This window comes from Balaenoptera ricei, chromosome 15 (genome assembly GCF_028023285.1).
Source record: "Balaenoptera ricei isolate mBalRic1 chromosome 15, mBalRic1.hap2, whole genome shotgun sequence".
NCBI classification, from domain to species: domain Eukaryota; kingdom Metazoa; phylum Chordata; class Mammalia; order Artiodactyla; family Balaenopteridae; genus Balaenoptera; species Balaenoptera ricei.
The window spans coordinates 22,317,190-22,325,639 of record NC_082653.1 but is presented as its reverse complement, the minus strand read 5'-3'; the positions used below and the strand labels follow the sequence as shown (position 1 = coordinate 22,325,639).

The following is an 8,450-nucleotide window of genomic DNA, read 5'->3' as shown; positions in this document are numbered from 1 at the left end:
CGCTGTAACTAGAGAAAGGCCGCAAGCAGCAACGAAGACCCAATGCAGCCAAAAATAAATAAAATAAATAAATTTATTTAAAAAAAATACAAAAAAACCCCAAAAAACTTACCTCTCTCATGTTTTATCTCCTGAGAACTTGGGTCTTTGCATTTTTTTAATTGCAAAAATAATTTGTGGACATCTTAGAAAATTGCTAAGTACCCAAAGTACCCAGAGGCAACCACTGTTCACATCTTGATACACTTATCAGAACTGTTTTAAAACAAGTCTTCTGTTTCTTTCCATGTAATACATACACATTGTTAAAAAAAAAAACAAAAAAAAACCAAGAGGATAGAAGAGCAGCCTTCTCTGCCTTCTCCCCATCCCCAAACTCTCACCCCAGAGTATGTGATCTGTTCCTTGAGGTCACCTCTCAGCTCTAAGAAACAATTAGATCCCTTGCGTTAGGAAGGATGCTTTCACCAGCATCTAACAAAACACCCGAGAGTGGCTTAAACAGTAAGACCATTTTATTTATTTCAAAGAAAGTCCAGAAGTCAGTGGTGCCAGGTGTCCGAACTGAGTCAGCACAGAGTTGCATCTCCTGGCCTTCCCCTCCTGGTCACAAGATGGCTGTCAGAGCTCCAAGTATCACGTTTTCACCCAACAGCACCTAGGCAGAAAGGAAGGGGCAGGACCAATAAAGCTCTCCAGATGCATCTCTTTAACCAGGGAGGAAAGTGCTTCCTTGAAGCTGCCTGACAACGTCCACAAGATCCTAGTCAAAATCGGGTCATGAGAGTTTTCTGACCAGCATCTAGGATACCCTATTTCTAAATAGTTCATAAGACCCACTGATATCCCATGTGGCAGATTAGGCTTTGGGTCACTTGGAAACTACTCCCCTCCATCCCTGCTTCTCCCACCACAGTTGTCAAGTACCTCTGTTGGTTATCTTTTTAATTTTAAGAAACCTATTTGCCCCTTCACTCCTGACTCCACTGTGTGTCCACAGACGCTCCTGTGCCTCCCATTACCGTCCCTGTCAGTCCTCCGACCCCTTCCCTCCACTGCTATCTCCCAGTTTCTACATCTTTACTTTCACATCTGCCTATGGTTTGGCTACAGAAGGTCACTGGTCATCACATCGTGATGGATGATAATACTGACATTCCGTTCTGTAACCATAATAAAATCCAGGTCAATACAAAAATTGAGTATCAATGAAAAGTGAAAAGGAAAAGATAAAATTCTCGTTATTTGAGACAACTATACCATGTAACTTCCTGTGGGTACCTACCTATGCATTTACAAATTTTTAGAAAGTCTAGAAAGGTGTACATTGGGCCCATTACAGTAGCAGCCTCTGGGTAAGAAGGAAATGGGATGGCAGTGGGTGGCCAAAAGGGACTTTAGATTCATCTGCAATGTTCTATTTCTTAAAAAGGAGAATATATTCATGTTGCGCTTGTGTCATTAAACTTTAATTTGAAAAAATTCCCATTCATTTTCAGCCAATTATGCCAGCTCTGTGTGTTTGGCAGTGCTTGCACGTCTGTGTCCAGGAAGGAAGAACGTTTACTTTGTGTGTGTCTATGAATGAAGTACAGTGATTAGTGGATTAAAAAAAAAATGTAGCAAGCAAAAGAAAAACAAAACAGGGGGTGCAGAGAGAACTCATTCACAACAACAATAAAAACTATAGGAATAAACCCATCAGGAAATTGGTAGGTTCGTTACGGAGAAGACCATAAAATGGGACTAAAGGGCAGACAAGATGATCAGAATGAGTGTAGGGCTATACTGTGTTCATGGATTGAAAGACTCAGGATTGTATTGATGTTGATTTTCCCCAAATTAATCTTTAAATTCACAGAACTTGACAAGCGGGTTTTAAAATTCATGTGGAGGAGTTAACGTGCAGTAATAGTTAGCTGAGTTAACTGAACAGGAAGCACAATGAAATGGAGCATTTTACTTAACAGATATCAAAAGGTGGTCTCAAGCTAGAGCGGATAAAACAGTCTGATGAAGACAGAAATATATAGACCGGTGAAGGAGAACCAGCGCCTCAGACCTACCTAGACATGGCAATTCAGTATATGAGGGAGTTTCACTTCAGATCAGTGGAGAGAGAAGGAACTAGACAGTCCGTCATGTTGCAATAATCAGCTGTATGTTTGCAGAAAGGTTAGATCATATCTCATTTCAATCATAAACATACATTCCAGCTGCATTCAAGACCCAAATAAAAACAAAATTACTAGAAAGGAATACAGAGTATACTTAAACCTTAGGAGTAAGAAAGGTCTAAACATGATATATAAATACAAGGAATAAAGGAAAAGATGGATAAATTTGATTATGTCAAAATTGATAACGTCTGTCTAACAAAAGCCCCTACAAAATTTGAAGGCAACAGACAAGCTGGAAGAAAACATTTGCCATATATATATATATATATACACACACACACACACACACACACACACACACACACAAGATTAATATCCAGATTATATTAGGAAACTCAAAAATCAATAAGATAAAGACAAACAACCTAATTTTTTCAATGAGCAAAAATAAACAGATCATTCAGAAAAGAGAAAATACAAATGCCTAAAACACATATGAAAATCTCACTAGCAAACAGGTATGTATAAACTTTAAAAAATGATTCAATTTTTCACCCAGCAAATTGGCAAACATTTAAAACAATCGCTTATGGTGTGGGGAGTCCTCCCATACCCTCTGGCTAGAAGTTTAAATGGTACAGAAATTATGGAGGACACTTTGGTAACGTCTAAAACTAAAAATGTGGAAACGCTGAGAACACAAATTCCACTTCTCAGTCACTACCCTAGAGAAACATTACAGAAGAGGCACGTGTAAGGCTGTTTTCTGTGGCGCTGCTTATGATGGAGGAAAGAAAAGGATGCAACTAGATGTCCATGGATCTTAGGAAGGAAAAATGTAGCACATTCATGGGAATGAATATAACACAGCTACTAAAAGGAACTGGCAAGAGCTATTTGTATCAGTATATCTTAGAAATATAAGATGGAATGAAAAAACACAGCTTACAGTAAAATCTTTTCTAGAGTGGGATGATTCATTCAAAATACCTCCATCGATACTTACATTTCTATGGAAGGAGACACATAAAACTGTGAGGGAGGGAGGGAAACTAGGATTTCAGAGGGTGGCGAAAGGAAACTTTAGTTACATTCATATTGTCCTACTTTCAAAAGAAAAATGTATTCATGCTTTACTTCATTAATTAAAGTATAATCTGAAAAGATTCTAATTTGTTTCCAGGCAATTATGCCGGCTCTGTGTGTTTGGTGGTGCTTGCATATTTGTGCCCCCGGAGGAAGAATGTTCACTTTGCGTGTGTGTCTGCAAGTCAAGCCCACTGATGGGTAAACAGGTTGAAATGAAATATGGAAAAACAAGGGCCAAACAAATAAAGGGAGAGGAGACCCTATTCACAGTTGACAACAAAACCTGTAATAAACCTAGGAATAAATTTATCAAGAAATATGCAAGACTTTAGAGAAAACCATAAAACTTCCCTGAAAGACATGAGAGTGACCGGAACTGAGAGATAATAGCAACGAGCATTGGCAGAAGACTCAAATATGATAAAGGTGCCAATTTTCTTCAAACTTACCTAAAACTCAATGTGATCCCAATTAAAATCCCAGCAGAATTTTTCCTGAAACTTGACAGGCTATTTTAAAATTCATGTGGTGGGACAAATATGCAAGGATGATCAAGGCAATTTTACAAAAACAACAAAGAGGGTGGGATTTGTCCTGCCAGTTAGCAAAGCATATTATCAAGCTCAGGAGTAGACAAATAGATCAGTGGACCAGAAAGAGCTCTGACATAGACCCGCATTGGAATTTAGTGTCAGGCAGAGGCAGCAGTTTTAAATCAGTGGAGAAATGATATATTATTCCATAAATGGTGTTGGGACAATTACCTATCCATTTGGGGGGAATGGGGAGGAATTAAAGTTAGATCCTAAGATTCGTGCATATGGAATTTATTGTTTGTATATAGTATAAGGGCTTAAATACGTATGTATACAGAAACTATAAATTTTAGAGAAGGAAATACAGTAAATACTTATGACCTTGATACAGGGAACACTTTCTTAAATAAGACTGTAAAAATGGCCTAAATGTAAGATTAGCAACTTTGATCGTATCAAAGTTAAAATTTCTCTAAGACAAAAAGATACTACACAATGAAATGACACAAATCACAATGTAGAAAACATCTGCAATATACATGACAAAGTATTAATATTCAAATAAAGAACTCTTAAAAATCAATAGCAAAAAGACAAAAAAAACCTTAAAAAAAAAAAAAAAAAGAAACAGGCAAAGGATATGCACAAGCAATCCAGAGGAGGAAATGAAAACGGACAGCAAACACATGAAGACTTCAGTCTTGCAGGTAATTCAGAAAAATGCCAACTAAAGCAAGATACTATTTCTCACTCATCAGACTGGTTAAAAATGGAAAACTTGGACATGGTCTGGGGAAATGGACACACACACGCTGCTAGCAGGAGATTACATTAGAAGGCAATTTGGAGAACACTTTAGAAATTTCTATTAGAATTTAAGATATGAATACCCTATGACCCATCAGTTCCATTTCTAAGTATCTATCCCGGAGAAATACTTGTACATGTGCAAAATGAACAATTATAAGATGCTCTTACAGGTTTGTCTTAATGGAACGACACTGGAAACATTTTAATAGTCAATCAATAGGAAACAAGAAAATCAAACATGGTGTAATCCTAAGGCCGCCAGTCGCCAGCTGCAAGGAACACTGCGGCAGAGCACGTCGGCTACACCAGGAGTCCCACAGGGCGCACTAAGCTGAGAGCAACACCTCCAGCTTGTACACATCATGTCTGTGCAAACAAACACACGAAAAGAGAACAGAAGATGTGTTTCAATGGGCATTGGAAAACATTTTGGATGAACAGCAAAAGCCTAAGAGCAGCTACCTCAGGAGGGGGAGAAGAATCTAAGGGCGGGGGGGGGGTGTTCAGTAGAGACTTCTTTATCTGTAATACTCTAATTTTATTGAAAGGAAAATGTATTCATGTATTACTTGCATAATTAAATTTTAATTCAAAAATTCTAATTCATTTCCAGCCAATTAGTTCTACTTTATATGTGTGCTGTGCTCTCATTTGTGTGCCCAGGGACAAAGCACATTTACTCTGAGTGTGTGTCTGTGAATGAAACATCGTGATTAGTAAATTGATTAAAATTTGGAAAGAGAAAAGAAAAAAGAAAAACCTTTTACACTCACAAAAGGAGCAAAACTGATAAGGTACTCAGGAATAAACCTAATAAGAAATGTGAAAAACCTTCATGACAAAAGCGACCAACCTTTATTAAACGGCATTAAAAATCAAACCAAACAAATAAGACTTTGATTAAATGGAGACAGATACCATGTTCACGGATGGGAAGAACTGATATCCTAAAGATGTTATTTCTCCCTTCAATGAAATCCCACACAAAATTCCCACAGGATTTTTTTCATGGAACTTTGACAAGCTGATTCTAAAGCGTATATGAAAAAGTAAATGTGCAATACGACCAAGGTAATTTTAAAAAAGAATAAAGGACAAGGAAGGGAGGGGTGCTTAACTTACTGGGTAGTAAGATAAAACTTTTGCTCATTAAAATCTGGTATTGGCCCAGAAGTAGACAAACAGATCAACAGACCTGAACAGAGTGTAGACATAGGGAACTGGGAGAAAAGATAGTGTTGGGACAATAAATGGTGCTTAGCCAACTGGTTATCCATTTGGAAAAAGATCAAATTAGATCTCTGTGCCACACCATACATGGAAATCCGTTTCAGATGGGTTAAAGAAAAACATTTTAAAAAAATACAGAGAGCTTCAATGTAAATACAGAATGTATGTATCATTCATGTGGGGGGGAGGTTTCTTAGACAAGAGTGCTACCTGCTCTAGTGCTAGCACTGCAGATGTTATCACCACAGTTTGATATGATGCTTTAATATCCTGTTTCCAGTCGGACCGTACCTCCAACCTCCCGCACGTGCCTGCGGAGTGTCTCCACCTGGACCTCACAGACCCCTCTTCCTCTTCCTCTCAGCTCAGCCTGGTCCTGGGAAGAAGCACTGTGATCCTGGATGGGGTGAGGTTGAATCCAGCTCCTGCTACTTGGGCTCTATGTCAGAAAGGCACTTGCTTCTCCAGTTTCTGTTCCCTCCTCTATGATGTAGGGTGATGCTCTGTTGCTTGTGGGGGAAGGTGAAGTTCACATGAGATGATGAATGTGAACATGCATAAATGGCACAGAGCTTATAAGGATGAGGAGAGCCGACTTCTCTACTTTTTCTCCACCTACCCACCCGCGCAAACCCCTGCCACCATGACTTAATACCCCAATTCTTTCCTGCATCATAATTCCAGAGAATCGTCACAGATTCTTTCTGGTCAAAAAGGGTGAATGTTGACTTCAGATTTTTTCATTCCAAGGCAGATAATATTGATTCAGCACCCAAAGAGCTTACTGCCTGTTGCTAGGTGCTGAGAAACACAAAAAATAAGAAGACAGGATCCCAGCCATGAGACAGGATAAAAATGGTGCTAATTAGAGCTGTAGTTGGTACATAGGTCAGATAAAAGCTCCCAAAAGAACATGGAGATCAAGTTACTCTCTAAAAGGTAAATAATTAAATTTTGCCCCATTCAGTCAAATACACATTATTGCCCCAAACTAATTTATCCATCACCACACTTGAACCCAACCCCTGTGGGAACTCATTTCACTAATTGTCTCCATCCTTAATCACTCCATTACTCAGGCTCCCTTCCCTCAGAATATTCATATGCCAGCACTGCTCTTTCCTTGAAGACTAAAATTTAATTTAAAGGGCCTAGACTTTGCTGCCTCTCTCCTTCCTCTCCTTAATCACCCCCCGCACAAGCTTCCTCCGTTAAGGTCCCCAGAGGTCTCCCATGGGCCCTGGGGGTGGCAATCAGCAGGGACACCAGGCTGCCCAATTCCAGGGGCACTATGGTGATTGTGCAGTTGCACATCGGAGGGGCTTGTGGATGTGCCCTTGACCCCTGACCTTTCTGCACATACCCACTGATGACCACTCCATCTTTCTGCTGAAAGACCTCTCTGGCCCTTTCTTTTATGTACCTTAGGAGGATCGTTCTTTCCTTTTACAGGCTCCACTTGTTGGTGCCTGGCCTCTTCTTCCTCAGCCTCCCTCATCCCCTCAGAATGCTCCAGAAACCTGATACCACTTCAATTCACATTTCCACTCAGGATCCCTCAGGAATTCTGAACCGGTCTCACTCAGTGTTCCAGGTCCATGCATTTCATTCAACCACCTCCTCCCCATCTCCCAGCTTGGATGCCTCAGCTGTCTACCACCAGACTTGGGGGCTGCCTCACAGGCCTAGTTTCTTTGTAGAAAAGCACTGCCATGCCACCAGTAAGGCAAGCCAGAAACTCAGGGGACTTCTGGAATACCTCCTCCTCTCCCTCCCCCTCTTCAATCCATCCAGCACCAAGACTGACCAGAATGTGTTTTGTCCAAACAGACAGAAGCTTCCTAACTGGTCTCCCTAAGTCTACCCGTGATTCCTCTAATGACTTCTCCATGGACCAGCCAGAGTCTCAGATGACAGGAAATACTAGGGCAGGCCTCAGGCACACGTCCCTCACTCTCAGGATGGACACAGGAGCTCAGCCCTGGCCTCTAAAGCTCTGCCCAGCCAGCACTGCCTGCCTCTCTGGTCTCACAGCACCTCGCTTTGCACACACTGTTCCCTCTGCCCCGAATGCTCTTCAATTTATTCTGTCCAGTTAACTCTGTCTCCTTAGTTTGGTTCAAGTGTCACCTCCTCAGGGAAGCCTCCTGGAGTTGGCCTAGGGCAGGTCCCCTTGTTGTGCACCCTCCAGCACTTGGTACCTTTCTTTTGGAGTGCCTGTCAAAAGTTATACATTTATGTGTGTGATTATCTGATTCACGTCTTTCTCCCCTACTACCATACAAGCTCCATGAGAACAGGAAATCTGCCTATTTTAACTCATTCACCACAGAATCCACAGTGCTAGGCACAATGCCAGGCACAAAATAGGTGGTAAACTAGACTATGCAGAATGAATAAACTTTTGTCGTCACTAAACAACACGTCACATTTGAGCGTTGACATCTGCCTATGAACTTGCTCCTGTCTTTCCTACGCTCAACTTTCCCACCCCTGTCCTTCACATCTCCAAGTCTTCTTTCCAGATTCCTCAAAGGACTCTTGGCGACAGATTCACCTCTCCCTCACATCTCAACATTATTTAAGCTTATGCCCCATCACTCCTCCAAAATGCTCTTATTAAAAGGTCATCAAAAGCTTACTCATCATCAAATCTAAAGAAAAA

At 40.6% G+C, this 8,450-nt stretch overlaps 1 protein-coding gene across 5 annotated transcripts in view; it reads right to left on the bottom strand.

The window, feature by feature from the left end:
• Nucleotides 1–497: 497 nt before the first annotated feature.
• The window catches only part of BLCAP (BLCAP apoptosis inducing factor), a 28,150-nt gene continuing 20,197 nt past the window's right edge, over nucleotides 498–8,450 (bottom strand). For 2 of the 5 annotated variants that reach the window (XR_009497754.1, XR_009497756.1), the window contains exons 4-5: nucleotides 6,077–6,294; nucleotides 665–4,921 (exon numbers count right to left, since the gene is read on the bottom strand). The gene's annotated coding sequence lies outside the window, so the exon portion shown is untranslated. The other 3 variants (XR_009497757.1, XR_009497753.1, XR_009497755.1) reach the window with 2 other exon arrangements.